The sequence below is a fragment of the Myodes glareolus genome, chromosome 8 (assembly GCF_982192425.1).
Source record: "Myodes glareolus chromosome 8, mMyoGla1.1, whole genome shotgun sequence".
Taxonomy (NCBI): domain Eukaryota; kingdom Metazoa; phylum Chordata; class Mammalia; order Rodentia; family Cricetidae; genus Myodes; species Myodes glareolus.
The window spans coordinates 6,671,475-6,690,262 of NC_142033.1; the positions used below are offsets into that span (position 1 = coordinate 6,671,475).

Below are 18,788 nucleotides of genomic sequence, written 5' to 3' on the forward strand. Positions count from 1 at the left end.
CTTATTGAGAATAAAGCTGGTATAGCATTTATGTATAGCATTTTGCGACCATATGTTTCTATTCCTTTGCATGAATACCTAGAAATGGAATTGTTGAGTCACACTGTAGGTGTGTGTTTATCATGATAAAACCTTCCAATCTGCTTCCCAAAGAAGTTTAATCCCTTTCTATTCTAACCAGCAGTTGAGAGCTCTGGTTTCTTATTGGGTGTTATCAGGGCTTTTAATTTTAGCTGTATTTTTATAGGCATGAGATGGAGTTTCTTTGTGGCTTTAATTAGATTTTTTGATGACTTAGATTTGTTGAGTGCTTTTTCATATACATATGAACTATTTATAAATCTCCTGTCAAATGTCTGCCCAAGTCTTATTCATTAGACATCATTGCTTGTTTGTTTTCATCGACGAATAGAAAATGTTTACACAACCAGGAATTTGTATGTATCAACTATATTTTCACATGTATGTCAATAATATTTTCTCCTAGTTTGCTTTCTACATGATGACTTTGGATAAGTAAAAGCTTTTAATGTTGATGAAGGGTGTTTCTATTTTCTTTTCTTTTCAAACTGAGTATGTTTATTTGCCCAAAGAAATCTTACCCTACTTCAAAATCCAAAATTATTTCTTCTTTTAAGAGATACACATTATTTTTACTAGCTTTAGAGATGTTTAGCACTCATGTCTTGGTGTTTAACTTCTCTTGACTTAATATTTGTTTACAGTGCAAGGTAAAAGCTGAAGTTCAGTTTTTCCTTATCTATATTGAATTTTGGGGATTGATTTTTGCTATCAAACTTAGAGAACAACTTTGGGGTGCTGCATGGTGGCAGAATGCTTGCTTAGCATATGTAAAGCTTTGACATTCAGTTTCTAGCACAGAAAAGTGTGTGTGGGGAGGAGGTGGAGAAATAGAAAAAGAACATTCAGACCAATAATTTAAAAGCCAGCATATCAATTGCTATCTATTAAAAAGTTGCTTGGCGAGCCATCCATATTTTTATATGAGGCAGCCATAATTTATAAGTAGACCCAAGTGGAGCATAAAAATTAGTAGTCAACTACTGATTCTTACTTGAATTTAGATCAAAGAAGCAACTAAGGACTTGGGGGGGTGGGGGCGAGAGTGAAAACCAAAACCAGTTTATCATTTCCTTGCTTCCTTCTCAGACGAAGCAGTAGCCCAGAAACCACAAATCCAACGTGGTTCCTCAGGGTTTACGCTTGCAGCATCTGCCACCACTGCCAGCTCTACAGCTGCTGTGTTGTAGCTTTTCTGTTAGCCTATAGCAGAGCTCCTTGTTCGCGTCAGTGCGCCAGTTCCAAAGCACAGTGTCGAAGCATAAATTATAGCACGACTTGGTTCAGCAGATGGAAACCCACCATGAAGGTATTTAAGAAAATAGGATTGGGTTTGATTGTGTGGCTTGAGAAACCCAAAGACGAGAAATGCTTTTCAAACATAAGGGGACGATTGTTTCAGTAAACATTTTAATAGTGAAAGTAGTCTAATGCTCTCATCCCATAAGCTATCCTATATAGATGATGCATGTATATAGTTTTCATAATTTGAAAATGTCCTACAGAAAAGTCAGAAAAATAGCTTAAAACATATAGTAAGTGAAATTTATATTAGTTTTCTATAGAGTTTTCTCAAACCAGAAGAAATGTACTCCATACTCTAATTTGTTAACACAAATTACCAGTATTTTCTTTCCTACTTTAAATTGTGATATAAACGTTAATTTAGTGAGTTTGCTTTAGTGGATATTTATGCAGGATTTTTATGAAATAGGGAAACAGAGAAGAAATGGTGTTGGACAAATGACCTCTGTGATCCGGGCGCAGCTCCAACCCTTGCTTCTCTTCTGAGGTTATGACCATCTCTTGTTTGTTTTGACATTCAGCGAGATGGCACGTCTCTGTCTTTCTTTGCTGTTCGCAAAGAGCTGAGGTAGTTGAAAAGCAAGGGTGACTGCCTTCCCAATGGCTTTTCGATCTGTCCTCGGTGCTGTGCCAAGCTGGAGTCACATAGAGGAGGGGCTCCTTGGATTTGTGACGAGCCTCCCCGCTCCCCCCGCCACTCTCCGGTCCCCCCCACCCCCTCCAAGCGCTGAATTCGCAGATCTCAGTTGCCACGGTCCTGTTTCTTCTCATTTCGCCAGAAAACGAGGTAGCTGTAGCCACAGAAAGACTTTTTCCTTTTCTCTTCCCTCCTCCTACCCCTCCCTAGACCTCTCTGGGCTTTGACGTCATGTGTGCTCCTTTCAGTTGCCATAGCAACCCCATTCCCCAAGCCCTCTGTCCGTCTCCTCTGGTAGGTTCCACAATGGTACAGGCAGCCTCCCGCTGCACAATGGTTTCCAGGCAGTGAGAGAGGGTGATTCAGCAAGCCACTCTTCTCTTTAAACCTCCCGTCTCTTTTTATTTTTATGGGGGTGGGTGGTGCTTCATATATTATATTGCTTACCTTTTTGTTTTTCTATTTTCATTTTTACAAATTTTCTTTCTCTTCCTCAATCCTCAATTCCTAGGGGTTTGAGTGAGCTAAAGACTAATTCTTCTTGGAAATCACCTATTATTATTTTTAAACAATCTCCACACCTCCAAAGACCCTCCTCCTCATTCCAGCTTGGAATGTGGTTAATGAAAACCCAGTAGGGAGGATTTTTGGGGCGCGCATCTCGACCAGGATCCTGGTTCCCAGGCACGGAATGGTAGGTGACTTCTTGCTCATTTTGGGTTCTATCCTGTTTTGGGAGGGTGGGCGATATCTGTCATGGTTCTTGTGGGATGGGCGAGAGCATGAGAAAGTAGGAAGCGATGGGGTTGGAGAGCCAGTTTAACAGGGTCCTGTGCGGCAAGAGGACCCTGGCATTTTACTCTGGGCAGCCTCTCCTCAGACCGAGGAGTGAAGAGAAAGGTGGGACAGACCATGATGATTGTGACCCGCAGAGCAAAGTAAGGGAAATGCACACTTGGGGAGGGAGAGGGAGTGAAAGAGAGAGAGAGAGAGAGAGAGAGAGAGAGAGAGAAGGAGAGGCTTGTTTAGAAGTGTGGATCTCAGTTTGTGAAATGCTATAGGTCTCAGAAGATTTAAAAATATCATCAATAGTCATAAATTTTGTTTATAGACAGGTTTAACTTTAAATATTCTGAAATATATCATACAGTTTATATATATGTATATATACAAACACACATATATAATAAACTAATGATGTTGCACACACACACACACACACACACAGAGACACACACAGACACACAAAGATGATGTTCTTCTTGTAGAAAGGCCCTGGACTAAATTTGGGCTGCAGACAGGATCACAGTAAAGGGGCTTGGTCAGGGTAAAGAGCAAGCATTGGCTCCGCGGCCACATAGGTAAAGGTCCCTTTAAGAAAGTGATCTCCCAGTCACAGCAGGCAGCATCTTTCTATGGCAAGGTTCCCAGGTACTCTGTGCAGAGATCCTGTGTCCCCTAGAAATGTCAGTGCATTTTCAGAAAAAAAAAATAAATCGCTGTCATTGGAAAAGAGCTTGGTGATACAGTGATCAGAATTTAGGTGTTTGCTCCTTCAGCAGAATAAGTGTGGCTTATCGGAAAGCCTTCCAGAAAATTGGGTTTTGGATATTTCAAGAAAATCATATTCATGTATTATATATATATATATATATATATATATATATATATAAAATTTCTTTTTCCCTCCAACATTTAAATATAGAGCCAAGATGCTGCTTTGACTGCCTTATGCAGATAACTTCCAAGGGCATTGCAATCTGGCCACAGAAAAGAGCAGCGACTCCTAGGGCCGCAGGGTCTGAGGCAGCCACAAGGTTGTTTACACGGTCTGCTTCTGCTGCAGAGCCATGTGTCTGTAGGACAGCACTGGCGGAACTTTCATGAACACAGGCTAAGTCATATGGGACAGGCCACAGTTGGCAGGGAAGAAAGGCGGGTGGTCGCTGCGCCAGGCGTTACCTGTCCAGTTTCTCCCTCTCTCCCAGGGCTATGACTGTCAAGCCTGCAAGGTCTTGCAGAATGCTGATCAACATATTTAAAATGGTTGCAGTAATGGCCAGTTCTCTCAGAGAGGCTTCAGTAGGCACCCGTCCTCGGTGAGCACGTATGTTTTAGTACAGCCAACCGTGCTCATGAATGAATTCACGAGCTTCCAACTCCACTTTGGAACCATTGGGTTTTAGGACTAGACAGTTTGATGGAGCAGTCTTGCTGCCTCTGGTATGCGGTTCCTTTCTTTTCTTTTTAAAAACCTTAATCTTACCCTCAATATTGACACAAAGTTTGGATTAGTTTGTTTGTCTACAAACACCAAAAGGGATTGTCTCTTCCCTACAATAGGACTGGAAAAGCAGATGAGAAAGGTGGAATGACCTTAAGTCTGAGTTTCCAGCTTCCTTCCTGGCCTCTCCTTCCCTCCTGTCCCTAGTAGCTTTCATTTGTGGGGCTCTGGTTTTGCAAAATCTTTGCAATTGTAATGAGAGAGATTCCAGGCAACAGGGAAGCCAAAAGTACCTGGGGAGTGGCAAATTCAGCTGCCTCCAGCTTCCTGCATGCTGCCCCCCTGAAAAACAGCATCTGCTGAGTGAGGTGTGTGTTTCCATGCGGGAACGGGGTGATTCTGAACAGTTCCCACAGGGACTGACTGTGTTCTCACTGTGACTGTCTGGCGCAACTGCAGCTAGTACTATGGTTTCCTAGTGCGTGGTGAAGATGTTGCAAGGTTAAGAGGAGAGTTGATCATGGGTGCTATAAAATGTGGTTATTTTAAATTCGTGGAAAAACTCATCCACTGTCGGTGTATGCTAAAGGAATATCAGAAGCAGATGATACTTGCCTAATTGCCTAAGTGTTCAAAGGCACACACATATATTGAAAGTTTTATTACATCCTCATGTAACTGGGTCTGTCTCTTTGAATATAAGCTGAACGACAACGTTTTTCCATCCTGATGATAAAAGATAAAGAGCAATTGAGGTTCCCTTGTTTGTGAGACTCAGGGTCAAGCATTTTTTCCTCCTTGTTCTAGAGCTGATCTCTGGTCATATTTGTAACGAGAGGATGGATGTGGAGTGGAATTGTGAGTAAACCAAACAGATCTTTGGTCGCTCATTGGAAAAATGGGGTGCTGGAGGAGACCTCCTTCAGTCTACACGAGGAGCAAACACATCTCCACGCAGAGGAGCTTGTCCTTGTTCCTCCTGATTCCTCCGAGAGTCTTTTGGAAGCTTCTGCTAGGCACTGTGGCAGTCTTGCATAGAGAGACGCAGAAGGGTCCGGTACCAAGAAAGGGATGCTGTGCTCTGTTAGCTGCGGGCTTGCCTCCCGCCTCCTGCCACACATGCTTCTGTTATGGCATCTTCCTCAGAGCATGGAGGAGGTGTGGGGGAGGTGGGCCCTCAGACTCCGGGGAGAGAAGCTTTCTCAGTCAAGAGGAACAAAATCCAATGGTTTCTTTAGCATATTGAGATCATTTATTGCATTATATAATCCTGAGCAGAGACACCGCTCAGCTAATTCTCATAAGAAGGCCTGCTGCATACTGCTTGAAGAGAGATGTCTTTTAGAGCAGAGTCTGTGTTTTCAGACATACATGTTCAGACATACATGTTTAGACATATGTGGAAGCCTGTGTTCCGCCAATGTTTTCACACTGAACTTCCAGTATTTTGAGCGGACTTTTCTCTTGCTTTGAGTATATTTCAACCCCCTGAACAAATTAAGGTGTAGAAAGGAAACTTAAAGTATCTATATGTCTTGAGAACCATTGTTTCCTCTATGTTTAATGTAGAAAAAATTCATTTTTTTTTAAAAAAAACTGAGAATCTTAGCTGGATGGTGGTGACACACGTCTTTAATTCCAGCACTCAGGAGGCAGAGGTAGGCAGATCTCTGTGAGTTCATGGCCAGCCTGGTTTATAAGAACTAGTTCCAGGACAGGCTCCAAAACTATAGAGAAACCCTGTCAAAAAAACAAAAGTAAAACCAAAACCAAAACCAAACCAAAACAAAACAAAAAGTAGAGAATCTTGGTAAAAATGAGTAGAGACACTGAATAACACTGCAAAACCTATGAACGAAACCTCTATGTTTGAAAGCTGGCTCCAAACACTCCTATTTTCAGTAAAGGGTTTTGTAGTTTAGTTGATATTTTGGACCCAGTGAGCTACTCTGGCTTTTCTCACCATTTTTATCCTCAGTGTCTACAAGCTACAAGATCCATAGACTTAAGAGATCAATGCTGGTGGGAATGGAAACCCAAGTGTTGTGTAGAAAGATAAATGGCGGGAGGCTCCTCCTGCGGAAGTATTCAGTCGCAGCTGCACAGACACCCGAGTGCTGTGCAGAGTGAAGGTGCAGCCATGGCGCAGGGCACCCAGCATTGCCCAGCAGCCTGCACAGTGAGAGACAGGAGTCTACCGATTCCTCGCCCCACCTCTCCTTCTTTAACGTCAGGAACGAGACAGAACATAAGCAACCGAGACTTGGAGACACTCTAAATCCACGTCAGTGGGTTTTCCTCAAAGAAATCAAACCGATTCCTGGTTTGCAGCTAGTGGCCTTCCTGAACGGATACACCAGATGCTCTGAGTGTGGGATCTTGGAGTCATCGCTGTCATTCTATACTGAATAGGACCTGGAACCCCAGAGTGTATAGGGAGGTCTACTTATTTGGCTCTGTTGATTTCCTGTCTATCGGAGGAGACTCCCATCTCCTAATGCCTTCAGGTCTGTCTTGCTCGGCCTAACACACAGTAGGCACACAGCAGGCACACAGTAAGTTTCCATCAGATGAGAGCTGGCTGTGGTAGAAGAGAGTGAGGTGATAACACGTTTCCGCCATTGGAGTCGATGCTCATGTGGGGAGTTGAGTTAAATAGTGAGTGTGGGTTAGTTTGATGGTCAGTGCAGTAGGCCCAGCAAGGAAGATGCTGCACTCTAGAATGGTGTCACCAGCACACGAGACACACTGGGATGGTGGAAGTTGATGAGAGGGTAGTGGCGGGAAAGGTATTCCTAGAAATAGCTGGAAGACCCTGGTCAGGGTAAGACTCTTACCTGACTAGAAAGGAGGATAATTTCCGGACTTGACAAGATGGAGATTAAGCTCGTGGTTTGGCAATAGGCAGAAAACTGAAAACCGGCATAGGCCTTGAGACTCTGCTCTAAACTAATACAGCAACAAGGGACAGAGTGGGTCTGTGGTAACATCGGACGACGACAGCAGCCTCTTTTGCCTTCAGACCAACATCAGCTTAGTTTGGTGTAGGAACCTCCTCTTCTTGTTGGTAACCATATAGCCATTGTTCTGGTGAACTCTACTGTAAAAAGAAGATTGTGTTCCAGTGGAGGCTGAACTGATGGATCTCAGAACTAAGTCTACAGTTAGAAAAGCAAATATTCTCCTCATTCAAATCATTATTTTTTTGTTAAGATTTTAAAAACACCTAGCTGTTCTGCTGTGAAGGACACCACAGTTCCTTTGTTTGTAACAAATTCTAACAGAAGTTATTACCTCAAATGTCTGATGTCATCTCCCTGATCCTTGCCACATGGGAAAATTGCTTAATTGTATTTGGTGCTAGTATTTTGGTTTTGACAGTGTAAGTAAAATTAAATGTGAAATCTTAATATCAAATTGATGCATCATTTTGCCCCGATTTTAGGCTAGTGTGAGAACACCACCGGCAGGACCATCTCAGATCTTGGTTATGGCAACTCATGCAAGACGCTGTTGAATTAGACTGCTTTCCTATCGATGAGAAACCACACAAGCAGTGGTGAGTGGAAACTCTACAAGTATTCCTTAGTAGAACATTGACAACACGGACAGCTTATCTGTCATGCATTGTCTCATATGGATCTGGAGAAACTCTGCTCCAAATGGTGTCAAACTGGGTAAAAATCAGTAGGAAAGGGCATGTGCCTTAGTTGACGGTATGATTGTTACAATACCACTTATAATTCTGGGGTTTTTAAGATATCCCATCATTCCGTCTCGACAAGTCATCCCTGTCTACACAGGCTGGCTCTAGTTAACAACACCGTGTTCTAGAGCAACAGCTGGGCAACATTATTTTAAGTGGTATTGTTAGTTTACAGCATGTTTCTATACTGGTTCAACTCCTTTAGTGGAAAAATTGGTTCTGAGCTAAATTATAATGCTTCATTCCTCGCAGAACTGCGTGTGCGTGCACGTGTACGCGCGTGCACACACACATACCACCATCATGCACACCACACACACATACCACACATCTACCCAAACTCATACCACACATAACTATCTATGCACCCACACCCACCACACACACACACACACACACACATACACACACACACACGCGCGCGCCATGAAAAACAATGTTAAAGATATACCTAGTTGCTCTACCTACTTAGAATAATTTGGAAATGTATTACTTTATAAGAATATTAGCACACCCAAACACAACGTCTTTTCAAGTCAAATCTTGATGTTTGACAGCCACCAGCATCAGCGGTTAATAAACCACAGTTGAGACGAACAAGTTCTAGTCTGTCAAATAAGATCTGTGAGACACAGAATGCAATGGCGGTGCCTGTAAGACTCCAAAAGGAAGCAGTTGGTGCTGGTGATCAATATCTCCCTTTCATTTGCCTGACGACTTCTTACTAACAGGGCTGTCCTGTGGCTAAATGTGGTGCTTATAGCTGCAGAAATCTGAGGAAATGAGTTCTATAGTGATTCATATTATGGTTTTTACAACCTGCCAACCATTACCCTAAAGATGCAGATCCAGGAGTTCCCACTATAGTGTGCTTTATAAAAACGCGTTCCGTGTTTGGTATGGAAAGAGAATCATATATAATAGCCAGTAACCAACCATTTATGAGCTACAGCAATAGCAGCTTTGTATGGTTGACTCTATATGTTGTTCTATGTTACTCCCAGGGAGTAGACGATATCCACTATCCCCAGGCTAAACACTTATCTACTAAGCGAACATTTAATGGCAATTTGTCATGTAGATATCCTATTGGCTTTTGGACGAGATGAGCTTCTCTGTCTTAAAGGAATGTGTGCCCTACATGATGTGCTATTAGTAGGATAGATGCACCCTAAAGATGGTGGACTTGTGAAGTGTAATCTGGTAGCTAGACATGGGGAAGCAAAGGCATTCTGAAGAGAGGAATCTCACAGATGTGGCAAAAATTAGTCAAGGAAGACTTCGCACAAGGGACATTTTAGTGGATACCAAGAGATTAGCCAGAGAGAAGAAAGACACAATCAACACACAGTGGGGGCACCATCGGCTGGGAGAGCGATTGCTTGGGGGCGCTCTCGTCCAGCATTGAGATAGAGAGGCACAGGAGACACATAAGGCATCTCTTAGACAAAGTCAAGGCATTTAAACTTTACACTAAAACAAAGAGCTTTTGGAGATCTTCACTAGGAGACTGACATTGTTGGCTTATTTTAAAGATGTGGATGTTTTCCCATTCAAGAATATATTAAATAAGGGGAAGGTAAAGATAATTATATATCATAGTTCATAGACTCCCAGCATGCACCACATACTCCAGATCATCTGCTTTTCCTTCCGGAACACAGGTGGCTACACAGCCATCCTACCTGTCACTCTGTCCCTCGCCGTTCTTTGTAGAATTTACATCTACGTATGTACGCCATGCATATTTCAGTTTGCCAGGACTTCAGTTCCACAGGTTTGTCTTTATAGCGTATACATTCTTAATCCTCTGGTGATAAACCTTGAGTTCACACAGATAGTATATTTGTATAAGTTGTTGCGTACCATTTTATTGTAGAAATATATCAAAATTAGCTTATTCCTTTACTGTTTGATGGCCATTTATATTTTATCTAGTTTCTATCATATGCATCTAGAATAAAAATCAAGAGGAGAGATTGCTAAGTTTTGAGGTATGTGTGCCTTTAATTTTAATAAGCACTTTAAAAATATTATTGAGTCGGACACATCAATTGGACCCATGGCGATGGTGTAGGGAAACTCAATGTTTCCCCCTGTACTTCATTTGCAGGCTCTTACGTTTCTCTAATCAGGTGAATGTGTAATTATACTCATATAAGTATCAATTTGCATTTTGCTGATTACTAATGATGAATACCATTCCATTTTTTAAATGCAGCCAATTGATATTCCTCTTTTGTGAAGTGCCTGTTTTTGAGCCTTTTTGAGACGTATCTTTCAAAATGCTATCGTTTTTGAATTCTTACTGTGTCACAGGCCCTACATGGAGCACTTTGCAAACATTTATCCAGTCATCTCTGTGACTTACAGACAAGGGAACGCAGAGTTTAGGAGGCTAAATCACCCGCTGACAGATACGCAGGGAAGAAGCCGTGGACTTAATGTTCAACTTGAAGTCTTTCTGACCCGGAAGTTCTTTAGTTTCTCAGAGTTTGTTTCGAGGCTGGCGAGGCTGAGGCCAGAGGGAAACCAAAAGCGCAGCTGCAAGAACAAAAGTAATGTGAACGCATGGGGCAGGGTAGGCAGACAGCGGAGACCTGGAAATGAATGCAGTGGGTGGGAGAAGGTGGTGGGGATGGAAAACGTCTCCGCTTGCCGTATCTGTGGGCTAGGCAGTCAATGCGAGTCATACATGTGTCTTTATAGTGGTATTGCACGCACCTCTGAGACCGTGCTTTATGATTCTAACACTAGTAAGAAATTATTTAAAGCCTGAAGGGATATAAAGTTCAGGGTTGAAAGAGACCATGGTGTTTATTCGGGTCAATTCTTCACTTTCTAAAAGATGTGGCAGTAGTTGCTAGCAGGGAGCAAGTGGCTTTGTCAAGATCATGTGACACTAAGTGCCATATTAAGAACAGATGCTAGGACTGCAAAAAAAAAAAAATGCAAAGAAATACCAAATAACAGCCACCTGGTTTTGAAATTAATATGCGAATCTGCAATCAACCCGCTTTAGTATTAAACCCTTCTCAGGCAATGCCCTTTGGTCCAAGTCCATTATCACTACCACAGAGGCTCCGTTCATCATCGTAATCAGACTTAAGAAACCGTAATGCTGTCACATCTTTCTGCTGATGATCGTGCCAATAAACCACACATTGTACTTTAGTTTGCAGTCATTACCATATAACCTGCCTGCACAAGAACTTATCAATGTACTCTGTTGTTCACACAGTAATTTCCCTTCTCCTTAAAAACTGCCACATCCTTGCCATCTTAGAGAATCTGGACACGTAGCATGGCTGAGGACTCCAATGCGCCTCAATCCACCTTCACACTCAGGGTTTCCCCTCTCTGATTTGTTGCATTGTGTTAATTCTGGCTTTTCCCTCTCCCTGTTCCTTGCAGAAGGTACAACTTGTAATACTTAATGTTTTGTTTTCTTTTTCTTTTCTTCATTTTTGTTTTTGTTTCTCAATAATGCTTAAGTGATATGCACCATTAATAATTGTATTTCACCAACTAAGAAATACAGAGACAGGGGAAATCGTCTTATTTAGGGAAGAACCCTCCAATTGCTTACCCAATACCAAGCGGTGAGCCCCCTGAGATCACATACATGCAAGCAAGACTGTGCATACTGTGCAGGCTGTAGTTCCATACTTAGGAATACATACATATGTACATGTGTGTGTGTGGGCATAGCAACATCATGAATTTGAGAGGGAGCAAAGGGGTACATGGGAGGAGTTGAAGGGAAGAAAGGAAAAGAGAAATGATGCAACTGCATTTTAATTTCAAAAACAAAAAGTCATTAAAAAGAATCCTGCTTCAGAGTTTGAGTCTTGATCTTGTGCCCAGCTGGCGGTATGCTGGGCAAAGCCCACTTGTGATGATTGGAAGCAGCAGGAGCCTGCAAATCCCAGTTAGCTGGATGAGATGCACAATGCTTTATTATGAAATACACTTGGCATTGAATGACTTTGGCCAACCGGAGGCTAATGGAAGTGTCCCGAGTCCACACAAGGTGAGATGAGCCACGCTATGATGCCTGCAAGGTTGCCTGTAGCGTGTCCACTTTTGACATCTGCTAGTCTCAGCTTGAGATCAGTTTGCTGGAGGGAGCACTGTAGTCAAGGAGCACCTATACTTGGTCTTGCTGGCTCTCTTGGTTGCTTTCCCTTCACCTTGACCACAACATGTTTCTGAACTAATTTAAAGGAAAAGGAATCTCAGGGAATTTTGGTCCACCATGATCGGAAGGGATGTGGGAAAAGCTTCAGTCCTCAGTGTCAGAACTTGAGGTTGAGTTCTTCCCAGGGCATTTGGATCAGGAAGAAGACAGTGGGCCTGTACTAGTGACCTCCTCCTGAAGTCCCCACCAGTTGGGGACCAGGTGTTCCAACCCATGATCTTGTGGAGGACTCTCCATTCAAACCATGTTGTTATCCTTTCAAACATTTGCTATACTAAGAGAACACAGCATGGCCCTCTTCTGCAGCTCAACTGAGATGCCCCATCCTAGGTCTTTCTGAAACTCACTGAATTCAGAATATACATTTTCATAAGACTCGGGTGATTTTTATGCACATTAAAAATTAAGAGGTACTGTGTATATCGGCTCTAGATCCCTTCTGCTGTCTTCTCTTAGAAATAGTCTTCTTTATCTTTCCCATTTGTCATTCTGTCTCAGTTCCCTTTTCAGCAATCTGAACCTATCTCCTCTCCCTGGTTTATTATGTGTCCGCCATTGTGACATTAAAGAAGAAGTAAGTCTAGCTGGGTTTGTTCATCTTAGAAGTTCCTCTGTATAGCCCAGGACCTGCTACTTGTTGAATGATTGCTTCTTAAAAGACGAAAAGAGACAGGCATACAAGAGACAGACATCTAGAAAGACAGATGCAGGACAGTGGAAGACCTCGGAGGAAAGTATACAGCTACATATAGAAACACTCAAGTTCTGTAATAGCATGGAGAATAATATCTTTGATGCAGTCTGGAAAATGGCATGGAAGAGTTCACAATTTTGTTTAAGTAGGTGAAGTGATGGCCTACATTGTTTGCCACATCTCTCCAAATAACAGAGGACTTTAATTTCTTTTTTATAAGCATTGCATTTGGTGGCTGCTGTTGATAGACTTGCCAAAATTCATTTTGTTTTCCCTGACAAAAGTACCCACTGTTCTTTTTACTTTTTGAAAGTAATGGGAATAGCATGTGCAGCCTTTAGTGACATCAACTAGGAAGGACATTCACAGGAGAAAGCAGGTCCTGGGAATGGGTGTGGGGTGGTAAAGGCTGAGAAAATGGACCTTGTGACATATAATCGGGCAGCATTCCAGCGTTAGCCTGGAGCAGGAAAATGGAGGTTGAGGCTGGCCACCGAGGAAGCGACTGCTTCAAAATACTTAGAGAGCTTCACACGGGAGGAGTTAGAGGGTCCAGGTTTATCTTTAAACTGTAAACAGAAGAGACTGCGCACACACAATGGAGACCACACACTGGAGAACGTGCTGCTTGTGGGACGACTCGTATGGACACGCTTTATGAACATTAGTAAACTTTGGGTCCATGTAAATATTTCACTGTAGTCATGGTTCACCAAATAGAAAAAAAACTTGTTAGGAATTCTGTGGTTCTCTGTGTTGGAAAAGGGAGCAAATGACCTTTTAGCGGCAAGATCCTCAGGACTCATGAATTGCAGTTGCTCAGAGGAGGACAGGAAGGCTGGGACAAAGCTGAAGGTGTCAGCTGTCATTACTGACTGCTTGAAGCATAGGGCTTGAAGCGCTCTGCCTGTGCTAATGCATTCGGTCCCCTCCAAAGCCCTTCTGAGAACCCTGACTTTACAACTGATGACAGGGAAGTGATGGCAAACTATTCGGTGACTCCCCTCAGGTCCTGAAGCAAGGGGTGGCAGGGCCCAGGGACTTTTACATTGAACTACATACTTAAAAAAAATGATATGCTCCTTAACATAGAAAGTGAAAGTGGGACCAAAATGGACCCTTAAAACACACACACACACACAAATACACACACGCAAATACAGACACACTGATACAGACACACAGATAAAGACACACAGATACAGACACGCAAATACAGACACACAAATACAGACACACGAATAATACACACGAATACAGACACACGAATACAGACACACAGATACAGACACACAAATACAGACACGCAAATACAGGCACACAGATACAGACACGCAAATACACAGACAAATTCCAAGGAACTCTATGACATATTAAAGAAAGAGAAATTCACACAGGTCTGGAAAGTCAGAAAGCAGGTCAGTGAGCTAGATCAGGGATCGCGCTGACATTTGTCCTTCTAGAGTGCTGCTGTGTCCTGATTCGCAGTCACTGCTAACCACCTGAGATGGGAAACTAATTCTTAGGGCTATTTCACTCGTGTTTCTCCCTCCTAATTCATACACTAAATCCTAGCTCTGGTCAAATGGCTGAGTGCTCAGCCTTAGAAAAGTGTTCTTGAGAAAGAGGATCCAGAGAACAGACTGGTCCTTTTCATCAAGTGTGGACCTAGTGAGAGGCCCTGCTCTGAGCCAGGGCAGAACCTACCAGACATGGGGTCTGATTATATCCTATATTCTGGACTTGCTATCCCGCAGAATTGTCACCTTAGTTTTATTTTTTATTTTTAAAAGGAAACAAACTATCTTTTGTTCATTTTACATACCAATCCCAGTTCCCACTCCTCCTATTTTCCACCTTGTTCCCTACCACACCCCCATCCACTCCTCAGAGAGGGTAAGGCACATTGTTTGGGAAGGTCCTAGGCCCTCCCTACTATATCAAGGCTGAGCAAGGTATCCCTCCAAAGGGAACAGGTTGCATGAAAGTTAGTACAGGGATAAATCCTGGTGCCACTGCCAGTGGCCCTTCAGTCAGCCCTACCCATGCAACTGTCAACCACATTCAGAGGGACTAGTTTGGTCCTATGCTGTTTTCTTCCCTGTCCGGCTGGAGTTGGTGAGCTCCCATTAGCTCAGGGAGACTGTTTCAGTGGGTGTACCCATCATAGTCTTGACATCTTTGCTCATATTCTCCCTCCTCTCACTCTTCAATTGGACTTTGAGAGCTCAGTCCAATGCTCCAAATGCAGGTCTCTATCTCTTTTTCCATCAGTTTCTGGATGAAGGTTCTATGGTGATATTTAAGATATTCATCAATCTGACAACAGGGCAAGTCAGTTTGGTCACCTTTATTGCTTAGGGTCTTAGCTGGGGTCATCCTTGTGGATTCCTGGGAATTCCTCTAGAGCCAGGTTTCTTGTTAGCCCCATATTGGCTCCCTCAATCAAGATATCTCTTTCCCTGCTCTCATTTCTGTTCTTCCTCCTTCTCTACTATCCTGTTCCCTCAAGTTCTCATCTCCGCTCCCCTTTTCCCCTCGTCTTCCCCTTCCGTTCCCCTTCTCCCCCACCCCCATGCTCCCAGTTTTGCCAGCCATCTTCTCTATTTCCCCTTTCCAGGTGGATCTATATATGTTTTTTTCTTTGATTTCACCTTATTACTTAACTTCTCTAGGCTCATGAACTATAGGCTCAATACCCTTTGCTTTATAGCAAGTATCCACTTATGAGTACATACCATGTTCATCCTTCTGGGTCTGGATTACCTAACTCAGGTTTTTTTTTTCTAGTTTCACCCATTTGCATGTAAATTTCAAGATATCATTGCTTTTTACCACTGAGTAGTACTCTAATGTGTAAATTTGCCATATTTTCTTTATCCATTTTTTGGTTGAGGGACATCTAGGTTGTTTCCAGGTTCTGGCTATTTCAAATAATGCTGTTATGGACATAGTTGAACAAACATCCTTGTAGTATGATTGAGCATCTTTTGGGTATATGCCCAAGAGTGGTATTGCTGGGTCCTGAGAAAATTTCTCAATTTTCTGAGAAATACTGATTTCCAAAATGGTTGTAAAAGTTTGCATTCCCACAAGCAACAGATGAATGCTTCCCTTACTCCACATCCTCTCAAGTATAAGCTATCATTGGTGTTTTTGATTTTAGCCATTCTGACTGGTGTAAGATGGTATCTCAGAGTCATTTTGATTTGCATTTCCCTGATGGCTAAGGGTATTGAACATTTCCTTAAGTGTCTTTTGGCCGTTTGAGAGTCTTCTGTTGAGAATTCTCTGTATAGTTTGGTACGCCATTTTTAAAATTGAATTATTTGGAATTTTTATGTCTAATTCTTTGAGTTCTTTATATATTTTGGAGATCAGTCCTCTGTCTGATGTAGGGGTTGGTGAAGATTTTGCCCCATTCATGTAGGCTGCCTTTTTGTCTTACTGTCCATGTCCTTTGCTTTACAGAAGCTTCTCAGTTTCAGGAGGACCCATTTATTTATTGTTTCTCTCAGTGTCTGTGCTACTGGTGGCACAAAAATATGACTATTTCATATTTATGAAGTGGTCTCCCTTGCCCATGCATTAAAGGCTACTTTGCACTTTCTCTTCTATCAGGTTCAGTGTGGTCTGATTTATATTGAGGTCTTAAATCCAGTTGGACTTGAGTTTTGTATATGGAGATAGATATGGATCTATTTTTATTTTTCTACAGGTTGGCATCCAGTTATGCCAGCATCATTTGTTGAGGTGATTTCTTTTTTCCATTGTATAATTTTAGTTTCTTTGTCAAAAATCAGGTGTTCATAGGTGTGTAGATTAATATCTGGGTCTTTGATTTGATTACATTGGTCAATCTCACTGTTTTTAAGCCAATACCAAGCTGTTGTCATTACTCTATAATAGAGCTTGATGTCAGGGATAGTGATGTCGCCTGAAGTTCCTTTATTGTGTAGAATTGTTTTAGCTTTCCTGGGTTTTTTGTTTTTCCATAGGAAGTTGACCATTGTCTGTTCAAGGTTTGTGAAGAATTGTGTTGGGATTTTGATGGGGATTGCATTGAATCTATAGATTGCTTTTGGTTGAATTGCCATTTTTATTATGTTGATCCTACCTAAGATCATAGGAGATATTTCCATTTTCTTGTATCTTCTTCATTTTTTTTCTTGAAAGAATAAAGTTCTTTTCAAACAGATCTTTCACTTCTTTGGTTAGTGTTACTCCAAGGTGTTTTATGTTATTTGTGGCTATTGTGAAAGGTGATGTTTCTCTGATTTCTTTCTCAGCTTCTTTCTCATCTGTGTATAAGCAGGCTACTGATTTTTGTTTTAGTTTATTTTGTATCTCACCACATTACTGAAGGTATTTATCAACTGTTGAAGTTTCCTAGTATAGTTTTTGGGGTCAACTTAGGCATACTCTCATATTATCTGCAAATAACAAAAATTTGACTTCTTCCTTTCCAATTTGACTCCCCTTGATCTCCTTTTGTTGTTATATTGCTTTAGAACAATCAAGAACTATTTTGAGTAGATATGGAGAGACAGGTTATCCTTGTCTTATTTCTATTTTTAGTAGGTTTACTTTGAGTTTCTCTCCATTTAGTTTGATGTTTGTTGTTGGCTTGCTGTATATTGCTTTTTTTAATGTTTAGATATGTTCCTTGTATCTCTGATCTCACCAAGACTGTTATCATCAAGGAGTGTTGGATTTTGTCAAATGCTTTTTCAGCATCTAATGAGATGATCATGTGTTTTTTTTTTCTGTCAGTTTCTTTATATGGTGGATTACATTGATAGATTTTCATATGTTGAACCACCCCTGCCTCACTGGGATGAAGCCAACTTGATCACGGTGGGGGATTTTTTTGTTTTTTGATGTGTTCGTGGATTTGGTTTGCCAATATTTTATTAAGTATTTTTGCATCTATGTTCATGAGCGAGATTGGTCTGTAATTCTCTTTCTTGGTTGAGTCTTTGTGTGGTTTTACTATCAGGGTAAGAGTAGCCTCATAAAAAGAGTTTTACAATGTTCCTTCTATTTCTATTATGTGGAACACTTTGAGGAGTATAGATATTAGCTCTTCTTGGAAGTTATGGTAGAATTCTGCACTGAAACCATCCGGCCCTCTGTGCTTTTTGGTTGGGAGACTTTTGATGACAGCTTCTATTTCCTTGCAGTTTAAAGGTCTATTTAAATTGTCAACCTGGTCTTAATTTAATTTTGATATGTGGTACCTATCCAGAAAATTGTCCATTTCTTTTACATTTTTTAATTTTGTAGAGTACAGGTTTTTATAGTATGACTTAATGATTCTCTGGATTTCCTCACTATCTGTTGTTAGGGCTTCCTTTTAATTTCTGATTTTGTTAATTTGGATGTTCTCTCTCTGTCTTTTGATTAGTTTGGATAAGGGTTTGTCTATCTTGTTGATTTTATCAAAGAACCAACTCCTTGTTTCATTGATTTTTTTGTATTGTTTTCTTTGTTTCTATTTTATTGATTTCAGACTCAATTTGATTATTTCCTGTATTCTTCCCTTGGGTGAGTCTGCTTCTTTTTGTTCCAGAGCTTTCAGGTGTGCTGTTAAGTAACTAGTGTGAGCTTTCTTCACTTTCTTCATGTAGGCCCCAAGTGCTATGAACTTCCCTCTTAGCACTGCTTTCCTAGTGTCCCACAGGTTTGGGTATGTTGTGCCTTTATTTTTGTTGAATTCTAGGAAGCCTTTAATTTCTTTCTTTATTTTTTCCTTGACCCATGGGTGGTTCAATATATCACTGCTCAATTTCCATGTGTTTGTGGGCTTTCTGAAATTAGTGTTGCTGTCGAATTCTAATTTTAAACCATGATGATCTGATAATATATATAAATATATAAAAATTTGGTTACCCAAATTTTTTTTATCTGTTGAGGCTTGTTTTGTTACTGAGTATGTTT

General features: G+C 41.4%; 1 protein-coding gene across 4 annotated transcripts in view; it reads left to right on the top strand.

Moving 5' to 3' along the window:
• The first annotated feature begins 2,292 nt into the window (after nucleotides 1-2,292).
• Mapk10 (mitogen-activated protein kinase 10) overlaps nucleotides 2,293-18,788 on the top strand; it is a 279,025-nt gene continuing 262,529 nt past the window's right edge. For 3 of the 4 annotated variants that reach the window (XM_048427178.3, XM_048427189.3, XM_085691577.2), the window contains exons 1-2: nucleotides 2,294-2,717; nucleotides 7,693-7,806. The gene's annotated coding sequence lies outside the window, so the exon portion shown is untranslated. Of the gene's footprint in view, nucleotides 2,718-7,692; nucleotides 7,807-18,788 lie in introns of all 4 variants that reach the window. The other variant, XM_048427160.3, reaches the window with a different exon arrangement.